Here is a 9,043-nt window from a genome sequence, read left to right on the forward strand (position 1 = left end):
AATCCAGTAGAACAAGGGATGACTGTGTATGTAGAACTCTTAGTCTGAAGTGATGATTAAAAAAGAGAAGGATCTGCCATTCAGGATGTCCTGAGTTATTCCCCAAGATGGCCAAGCCACTCAAAGGGTCTGCTAGGAGAACAACTTGCTCTCTGTATGATGGCAACCCTCACAGTCTGAGGAAACATATACAGCAACATGGTGGGTGGAGCACTAGGCAGGGGAATCTCTGGAAGCAGCTAAAGGAGGTGATTGATCAGCCAGGCTGCATCTGTACGGTAAGAGAAGAAGTGAAGTGTCTGTGTCTGAAACACAGCCGCAAGTTTTCTAGTCTTCAATTAATTGTGTTTTATTTACATAAAGCTGATTCCTCAGCAAATGCCTCTTGCCATTCAAGATTTTTGTTGTTGTTTTGTTGTTTAGATAAGGAGCTCACAGTGTAGTCCAGGCTGGCTCCTCCTGCCTGAGCCTTCTGGGTGCTGAGATGTCCGGCATACACCACTAGACCTGGCTGATTTGAGATCTTGCTTGCAGAGTTTGTAATCCAGAAGGGAGGTGACATCTGCAAGGACCTGAGATATGAGGCTCACCTGAGTGAGCTGCAAGTCTTTCCTTCTAGAAAAAAACTATACATACTGCAAGTGGGACAGCTGTGTCAACCCCTCCATGGTTCCAGAACATCACAGAAGAGGAGGCAGAATGTCAAAGCCAGAAGATAGGGATGCCATGCTTCTAGATATGACATGACCCTGGTAATCATGTCCACACAGCAGCTGTGGCTACCTGCAGAAGATTTATATATGCACACACACAGGCACACATGGACACACACACACATGAACAATGCACATCGACACACACTGGCACACACACACACACCCTGCAGGCACATAGGCACACTCAAGCTCACATACATACCACACACAGGCACACACTCATACCACATATACAGATGTACACACACACTCATACCACATATACAGATGTACACACATACATGCACACACACATACCACACATAGGCACAGATGTACACATGCACACAGGCATCACCCCCACATACACATCAGCACACATGCATGTACATACACCACACAGTAGCATGCCCACATACTGTACACACAGGCACACACATGTATACATGCATACACCACACACACACACACACACACACACACACACACACACACACACACACACACAAAAGCAAGCATAGGACTAGCTGTGAAGAGGATCAGCAGGGATGAGCTGGCAATAAGAGAGGGTGATGAAGGAGAATATGATCATCACAATACATTGAATACCCTTTGTAAAATTGAAAAAAAACCCCATAATTTAAAAGTAATGGAAATATAAATGCAAATTGAGCAGTGACCTAGATGATTGAATGGAGAACCTTGATTGGGAGGTTCCTGTTTCTGTTTCCGCAGCCACCACAGAAGGCATGCACATCTGCGTTGCTTTGAGCCTGATCTCCTGTGCTGGCAGAAGTCTCTCAGTTGGTGTGGGCGATGCTGTGGCAGGAGATCGCGGTGGACTGTTCTTCCTGGGCACTGTCATCTTGGGTAAGCAGTGACTTTGTGTGCTGTGAGCCATTCTTTGAGCTGTTCTGAGGAGATGTCCAGTTGTCATTCAAAGGAAGGGTGGTTAGATGGGCATTGCTGTAGGATGAGGAGGCCAGGCATGGAATTCCCGGTCTCTGCAGGCGGGCTGCCATGAGGTAGACCAGTAGGCGCAGCTTTAGTGTCTGTAGTGTGCTTTGTGTGAAGGTTCTCAGAGAAAGAAGTAAGCCTTGCTTGTGGTAAGCACAGACGGGGTTGTTTAGAAGGTCTAGCTTTCCTGTTGCCTTGAGACAGAATCGTGACTGCTTTTGAGCTCATGGCAGGACTCCTACCTCACTGTTTTTTCCCTGTTCTGGATACGTCACTGAGGCAGTTTCCCAAGAGAGTTGGACTATTTATTGTCTTTACTCATCACACCCTGACATAGCCTCCAGAAAGGCAGATGCAGGCTGGATGGTGACCAGATGCATGCTGGGCTGGAGGGAACAGGGAGGGATGTTCCCAAGGTCCCATCTGAGTACATGTAACCTAGGTTGTGTTTCAGAAGCCACGAAGCACCCCTCTACCCAATCTGTATTACTTGGTCTCAGAGGGAAAGTCAAGGGCATATTTCAAGAGGTTTGTATCACGCAGAGTGCTCATGAGGACCTGTGAACTTACAAATTTCTAAGAGCCCCAAAGTGCACAGGAATGAGCAGGGGACTTAGCATCGCAGTGGAGAGAGGCATGCTTAATGTCACACAGTTGTCTGATTTTATAGTCTTTGTTATTACTGGGGCAAATGACTAGGAGACACACCCCACTCTCCCATTGTCTTGCAATATTGTCATATCTGAGGGCCATTTTCACATTCTGTGTGGCATTCTCATTGTCACAAGTCTCTTTTTGGAAGCTTCCCTCCCCTGCCATAATTATACCCAGGGGGAAAGTTTCTATTCATTGTTAATTGAAGGAAAGAGTTCCTGGTTGCACACACCCTAGGACTGATAGGAGATATTTGCCAGGAATCACTGTGGAGGAGCCTTGAGCTTGGGTCTGATGCCCAGCCAGCAAGGGAAATGACTGACTATGTGGTATCACCTGAAGGTTGTCTGCTGAGCTAAGTCAGTACCCAGAAAGGGAGCAGGGTAGGGAGGATAGCTTAACAGGCAAGGCGACTCTGAGTATGTCTGCTGGAATTTTAAAAGCCAAGATTTCATTTGTGTGTGTTTAGAATTCAGAATTTTGGGGAATCATATATATTTTAAAATATACATGTGTGTGTGTGTGTGTGTGTGTGTGTATGTGTGTGTGTATGTATGTAGTCATGTGCTAAGTAACATTTTAGTCGACAATGCACAGACAGGAGTCCTATACGATTATATAACCTAGCAGCATTTTAACCATCTTAGTTTGTGTAGGTGTACTCTGGGATGGTCACAGAATGGAATTTCCTGATGACATATTCCCCCTTACTAAATGTGTGTGTATACACACACACTCACACACACACACACACACGCACGCACACACACACACACACACACACACACACACACATATATATACAAATTCTGAATATTTGCCACCAACTCAGGAAATTGAAACTTAACTAGAGGTTTCTTGGTAAATTCTCAAGGTGTCATTATGAGCTTGTTTGAGAATCTGTAAACTGAGGATTTCCTGGCCCCCCGACTCTGACACTATGCCAGCACCTGAGCTGTAGTGATACATAAACACATTTTTAGCCTCTTGGAGCTTATCATCTTGGAGAGTGAGGGGAAGAGCAAATATTTAATCAGATGGGCACCCCAGCAAATAGATGATTACAAGCTGTGGCAGATACCAGAAAGAAAGGTAAGTAGCACCGTGAAGGCGTGTGGCTAGGTGGCCTGTCCTAGGATGGAGGGCTGAGAAGAGGTTTCCCTGAAATGACATTCAACTTGACACCTGAAAGAGGAACCAACAGGAATTCAGGGCGTGAAGGTATGCACAGACGTTTGGAAGAACACTCAGTCAGGGAGAGCATATTAACCTTGCTCCTCCAAATAAAGCCTAGGGAGTCTGCACACTAAAACATCAGCGACTCTGATGGATATGGAGAAATCACCACTTTGTGTGATGTGATGATCTAGGCTGGGCTTGAAAGATCCACACATTCAGATCTCCTGGGCGTGAATTCAGACCGTGCCAATCTGCTATGAGTTCTTAGGCAAACGGCACCACTCTCCTGGACCTCAGTTTCCCTGTCTGCAAAAAGTCTCGTGGTTGTGGTAAAGACTGAGTGAATTCGTGTGTAAACTGCTCAGACAGTCCCTGATAGTACAGCTTTCTCTGTTTATTTCATTTCGACTCTTGCTAGTGTAGTTGCCTGTCAACTAGAAAGGAAAAAAAATATCTGAGTCTATACTGTTAAAGTTGAGTTCCAGGAGGTTGAGCCTGGGAAATAACATTAAAACAAACAAACAAACAAACAAACAAACAAACACCTTCAAATTCAATGCTCTTTCTGCTAAAAAATCATGGCTTCTCTCTCCAGTTCACACAGAACTCTATCAGTGCATTTGAGTATTTAGGGCTGAAAGTGTGTATTTCTCATTCAGCACACTATACATTTCTTAGAATTGGTTTGAAGAAGGTTGGGTGTGGCCGAGCGAGTCCCTTTTCAAGTTTCTGGTTTCCTTGTAGAATGGTGTCAAGGGGTTACAGGATGCCTTGAAGCTGATTTCAAGGTGATGGTCACATTGTTAGTGCCAAACATTTATCTGGTGTGCTCTCAGCAATTTGTCGATCCCTTAGCACAGTGGTGGAGCACAAATACAAGCAAGACACACACGGATCTGTCCTTGAGAGTGTACAGACTTTAACTGGCGTTGGTGTCAGACATGCAAATTAGCCATGGTTCTTCTGAGCATACATGCTCTCTTGAGGAAATCCTTTGAGAGCCAGGCGCTGTTTGCTGAGCAGAGAAGAGCATTCAGTAGATCCTTGGGAAGGTGACAGGCATCTTGGATGTCTGAATATGATGCACTGGAGTTAAGATGCCACAAGGGAAGCCCACGATGGCCACCAACTGTGCATGTGTCAGGGAAGGTGGTCGGCACAAAGCAGATCTGTATTTTCGGTAGAGGGACTTGTATTTGACTCCTGGTGTAACTGGAGCAATGTAATTATTCAAAACTTCTAGTTTATTCTGATAGTTTACTGTCCCTATAAAGGTAGATGCTCAGAGCCTGACAGCTCTAAAGTCACAGGCTGCTCTCCGTCTGGCTCTTGGGTTCTAGAAAATGGGATCTTGTCTAGTGATTCTTCCTCTGTTTTTCAAAGCCCTGTTATCTGTATGACCATATCTGATCCTTACGTTGCTATCCTGTGCTCTAGGTGAGGAAGCTAAGGGAGAGTGAGTCAAGGACTGCCTGGGAAGGAATCTCCTTGGGCTGTTTTCATTTTCGAAGTGGATTTTGTTGATTGGAATACAGGTAAGGCATCTTTTTGACGATCGGTTAAAATGTGTATTTTTCATTTTACTTTTAGAATCATATATCTGTGGGTATGCTTGTGTGGGGCGTGTGCACATGAGTACAGGTGCCACTGGAGGTCAGAGTTGTCAGATGTCTCTGGACTAGCATTACAGGCTGTCATGAGCCAGCAGACATGAGGTTGAGAGGCAAACTCAGTCTCTGCAAGACCATACATGCACTTAACTGCGGAGCCATCGATGGCACCAACCCCAGGAAATGGCCAGTGCTAGATGTTCTAGCAGAGCCAGCTGGCACCCCTGCTGTTGGTACAATAAGGGCCCCTGTTAGCAGTTCTGAGAGGAATACTAATGGCCAAGCAGTTAGAGTTTGGGGTCAACTGAGATGGTTATGGCAGTAGGTCTGACCCCCAAGATGGATTGAGTTGTAATTTCTTAGGGTTCTTCAGTTTGGCTAAGAACATTTGGGGAAACTTTGTATAAAACGGTGACTCATTTTCCAAGAACTGGTAGATGTCACAAAATTAATAGCACAGACATAGCAAAGACAGTAGAAATGGTTGTTATGTGTACAGCGCAATTCTTAGTTCTACCCACACTGTTCTAAAAAGGTTGAAAAAAGTCTTTCATGTGGTATCTTTGTATTTTAAATTTGATAAGTGATACCTTTAAGGCTTAAAATTTCCCCTTTGTGAACTGAGGCTACAACTCTGTTAGTGGATTACTGCTTAGCATGTGTAATGCCCTAGGTTTAAATTCTAGCTCCACAGTAAATACAAACCGCCAATCAATCAACCAACTTCCATCCTTTGGCTATTTCTTCTCCCACACGGACTGAACAGTCTTTGCATGTTTCAAGGTGCAATTCCAATTCCGCTGGAGGGACAGGTAAAAAGAGGCTACAGATCCTAGATCCCGCAGTGTTTGATCTGTGTGAAGCATCCAGGAACATCTCGGGTTGACTCATTTGCCTTTTTCTGTTTGGAAAAGCAACTTTCATCTGACTATCCCCTCTGGCCAACCTGAAGCAGACCTCACGTGTCTCTGCAAACATCACGTGGTTTTTGTTTTGCTGTAGCCCTTCTCAGAGTCTGATGTTGTCTTGTTTATGCGTAGCCTTGCTTTTCTCTTTCCCACCCTTCCTCCTATATAACCCATAGCTGCGCCAGGCCTTCATCTCCCATGGTCAGTGCCGTGCCGGTGACCCAGACAGAACCTGGCTCACATTGGCACTCACTGTTAGTTTGTTCAGTTAACAGTGCTCTCTGGATATAATTTTCTGATTTTTTTTTTAATCTTAAGATTGAAAACTTGAAAGGATAATGCTTTGCCTCCTGAAACTGATTGTGATTCCAGTGATCCTGGGTAAGTGGAAGCCAGAGACTAAGGGAAATATTTGAATTCTCCTTTGTCTCATATCTGCATCTTTTCTCATTTATTTATATTTATTTAGTGTTGTGGGGAAGAACATGTAGATGGCAGGGATGCAGTGCAGGTGCTGCTCCTTTCCATCTCCCGTGTGGTTTCCTGGAACTGAACTCAGGTCTTCAGGCTTGGCGGCAAGTGCCAACTTACTCACTGAGCCAACTTGCTGGCCCTAGTCTCAGACATCTTAAAAAGTCAATCTTATGTATGCTTCATACCCGTTGGTTTGTGAGATACGGAAACCCTGAGCTGGAATGTCTTGGTTCTGGTAAAACCACTGTTTTTGAAGCAGGTGGTTGAGTCTTCTTGCCTTTGTCTGCTTTTGCTGGGCTCAGACTGTCTTTGGGTCCTTTCTGGGTGTTCTAGAGTTCCACTCTGGCATCCCCACAGTTGACACTGGGCCTGTCAGTTACAGCTAGCGTCAGATGTGGAAGGGAAATTACTAAAGAGAAATGGAGGGGCCTTTTATTTGTGTGGTTTCTTTTCTTTTTTTTTTTTTTTTTGGTTTTTCAAGACAGGGTTTCTCTGTGTAGCCCTGGCTGTCCCGGCACTCACTTTGTAGACCAGGCTGGCCTNGAACTCAGAAATCCGCCTGCCTCTGCCTCCCGAGTGCTGGGATTAAAGGCGTGCGCCACCACGCCCGGCTTATTTGTGTGGTTTCTAAACACGGAACTCTTTCCCAATCTGCAGTTGTGTTCTTGCCTGGAAGTCTGTTTTCACCCATTGTTGCTGGCTCCCCCAGCATCTCACTCCAGCAAGCTTGCTCAAGCCTTCCGGATTCGTCAAGCTTCCCCCAAGTTTTACTTCCTCCTGGGAAGCCTGCTTTGGCTCAGTAGACCAGGCGAGAGTTTCCAGCCCAGACCTTGCCCAGGTGGCCAGGGCAGTTTCTGCTGCTCACTTCGGCCTCTTTCTTTTCTCTTTTTCTTTTTGGTCCATTTCTTCTTTCTTATTCCACAGAAATAGAGCTATGGGAAGAAGTCTTCTTGGCGCTTTGCTATCTTCTTTATGATGAGGACAGGACCACTCCTAGGTGTGGCTGGGGAGGTGTTTATTGTAAATTCGAGGGAGCGTACAACCAGGCCAGGAAGAGTCCAGCAGATTAGACCAGACCATGAGAGGAAAGAGAAGAGAGAAGGGCAAGAGGCAGGGTCAGGAACCACTAGCAGAGACCAAGAGAGAGAGGGGGGAGCCAAGAGACTGAGGGACAGAAGAGAGGACAAAGAAAGTGTGTGGCCAAAATGGCTGGGTTATATAGGAATCAGAAGCTGGGGGAAGGGAAGTGAAGCTCAGATAGTGCAGAGGTTTAGGTTAGGGAGGTGTGAGAAGTGCTGAGAGGAGCCAGGACTCTGTAACAGATAGTTGCTATGCATGCTGAGAGAGCAACTCTGTGTGTGTGTGTGTGTGTGTGTGTGTGTGTGTGTGTGTGTGTGTGCATATGTTAAATAGGCACCACAGTTAGCTATTTGTTCAGGGTTTCTTTGGGTTCTGATACTCCCTAGACCAGGCTGGTTTTGAACTAAGTATCTTCTTTTCTCTGCCTCCAGTGTTGGATCACAGACATGCACCACCTCACCCAACTCTTTATTATTTTATTTATGTGGGGGCAAGAGTATGGAGGTCAGAGAACACCTTGCAGGAACTGGTGTTTTACCATGTGGGTCTGAGGGATCGAACTGAGGTCACCAGGCTTGGTAGCATCTCGCTGGCTCTCTAGACAGTGAACCTTGACTCAGCAAAATAAACAAAAGCGCTGCCTTTGCTCAATTCCAGGTGATATAGAACACACACACACACACACACACACACACACACACACACACACACACTCAAAATGTTTCTCACTGGAAAATTCCAAGTAGTTGCTGGAGCTCTTTCAAAAATATCATCCGAAGGGTTGAGAGTCCCTGTGTTCTCTTCCATCCTCCCCACTGTGTGAGCCCTGCTGTTGGGCAGGAAGCTCCTCTTCTCTTCTCTCAGGAGAATGAGCTTGAATGAAAAGCCTGGCACCTTTCCTGTTCATTCCCATATGTGTTCAGTTGACTCTTTAATACGAACTGGGCAGCATTTAAATTTGTCTCTCAGGTTTTGTTCTTTTGGCCAGAGGATAGCTTGTGAAAACAGACATGTCCTCGCTGTGGCTTTCTCTCTTAGTGACCTCTTAAAATTCCATGAGCTACAAGCAGATGATGGGGATAATGGAGATGATGGAGATGATGGGAAGAGGGAGTGGTCCTTGGGGATACCCCTTAAAAGCCAGAGTTGATATCAAGGCTGGGAGAGCACAAAGGTGAAGACTCAAAGAGAGCATTATGTTCTGCTTTGGCCCACTCCACTGTAGAAAGACACAGCCAGCTAATGCAGAGAGAAGCTTCTGTGAAGGGATTAAATAAAGGGAACCGAGGAAGAAAACAAAGCCTCTAGTAAGCGGGTTATCCAGCTAGGGAACCGGTGAGTTCCTGAGTGAGTAAGAGCTCACTTCCTGTTTCATTGGACCTTAAGAACACCCCGGAGCTCTTGACTCTAGCTGCATATGTATCAAAAGATGGCCTAGTCGGCCATCACTGGAAAGAGAGGCCCATTGGACATGCAAACTTTATAT

General features: G+C 45.7%; 1 long non-coding RNA gene across 1 annotated transcript; it reads left to right on the plus strand.

Annotated features, from left to right (window-relative positions):
- Positions 1-1,479: 1,479 nt before the first annotated feature.
- Positions 1,480-6,384, plus strand: LOC115031922. The gene is made up of 3 exons (XR_003837566.1): positions 1,480-1,565; positions 4,923-5,020; positions 6,322-6,384. It is a non-coding gene; the product is annotated as an uncharacterized LOC115031922 (long non-coding RNA).
- Positions 6,385-9,043: the final 2,659 nt, after the last annotated feature.

This window comes from Mus caroli, chromosome 9 (genome assembly GCF_900094665.2).
Source record: "Mus caroli chromosome 9, CAROLI_EIJ_v1.1, whole genome shotgun sequence".
Classification (NCBI taxonomy): Eukaryota; Metazoa; Chordata; class Mammalia; order Rodentia; family Muridae; genus Mus; species Mus caroli.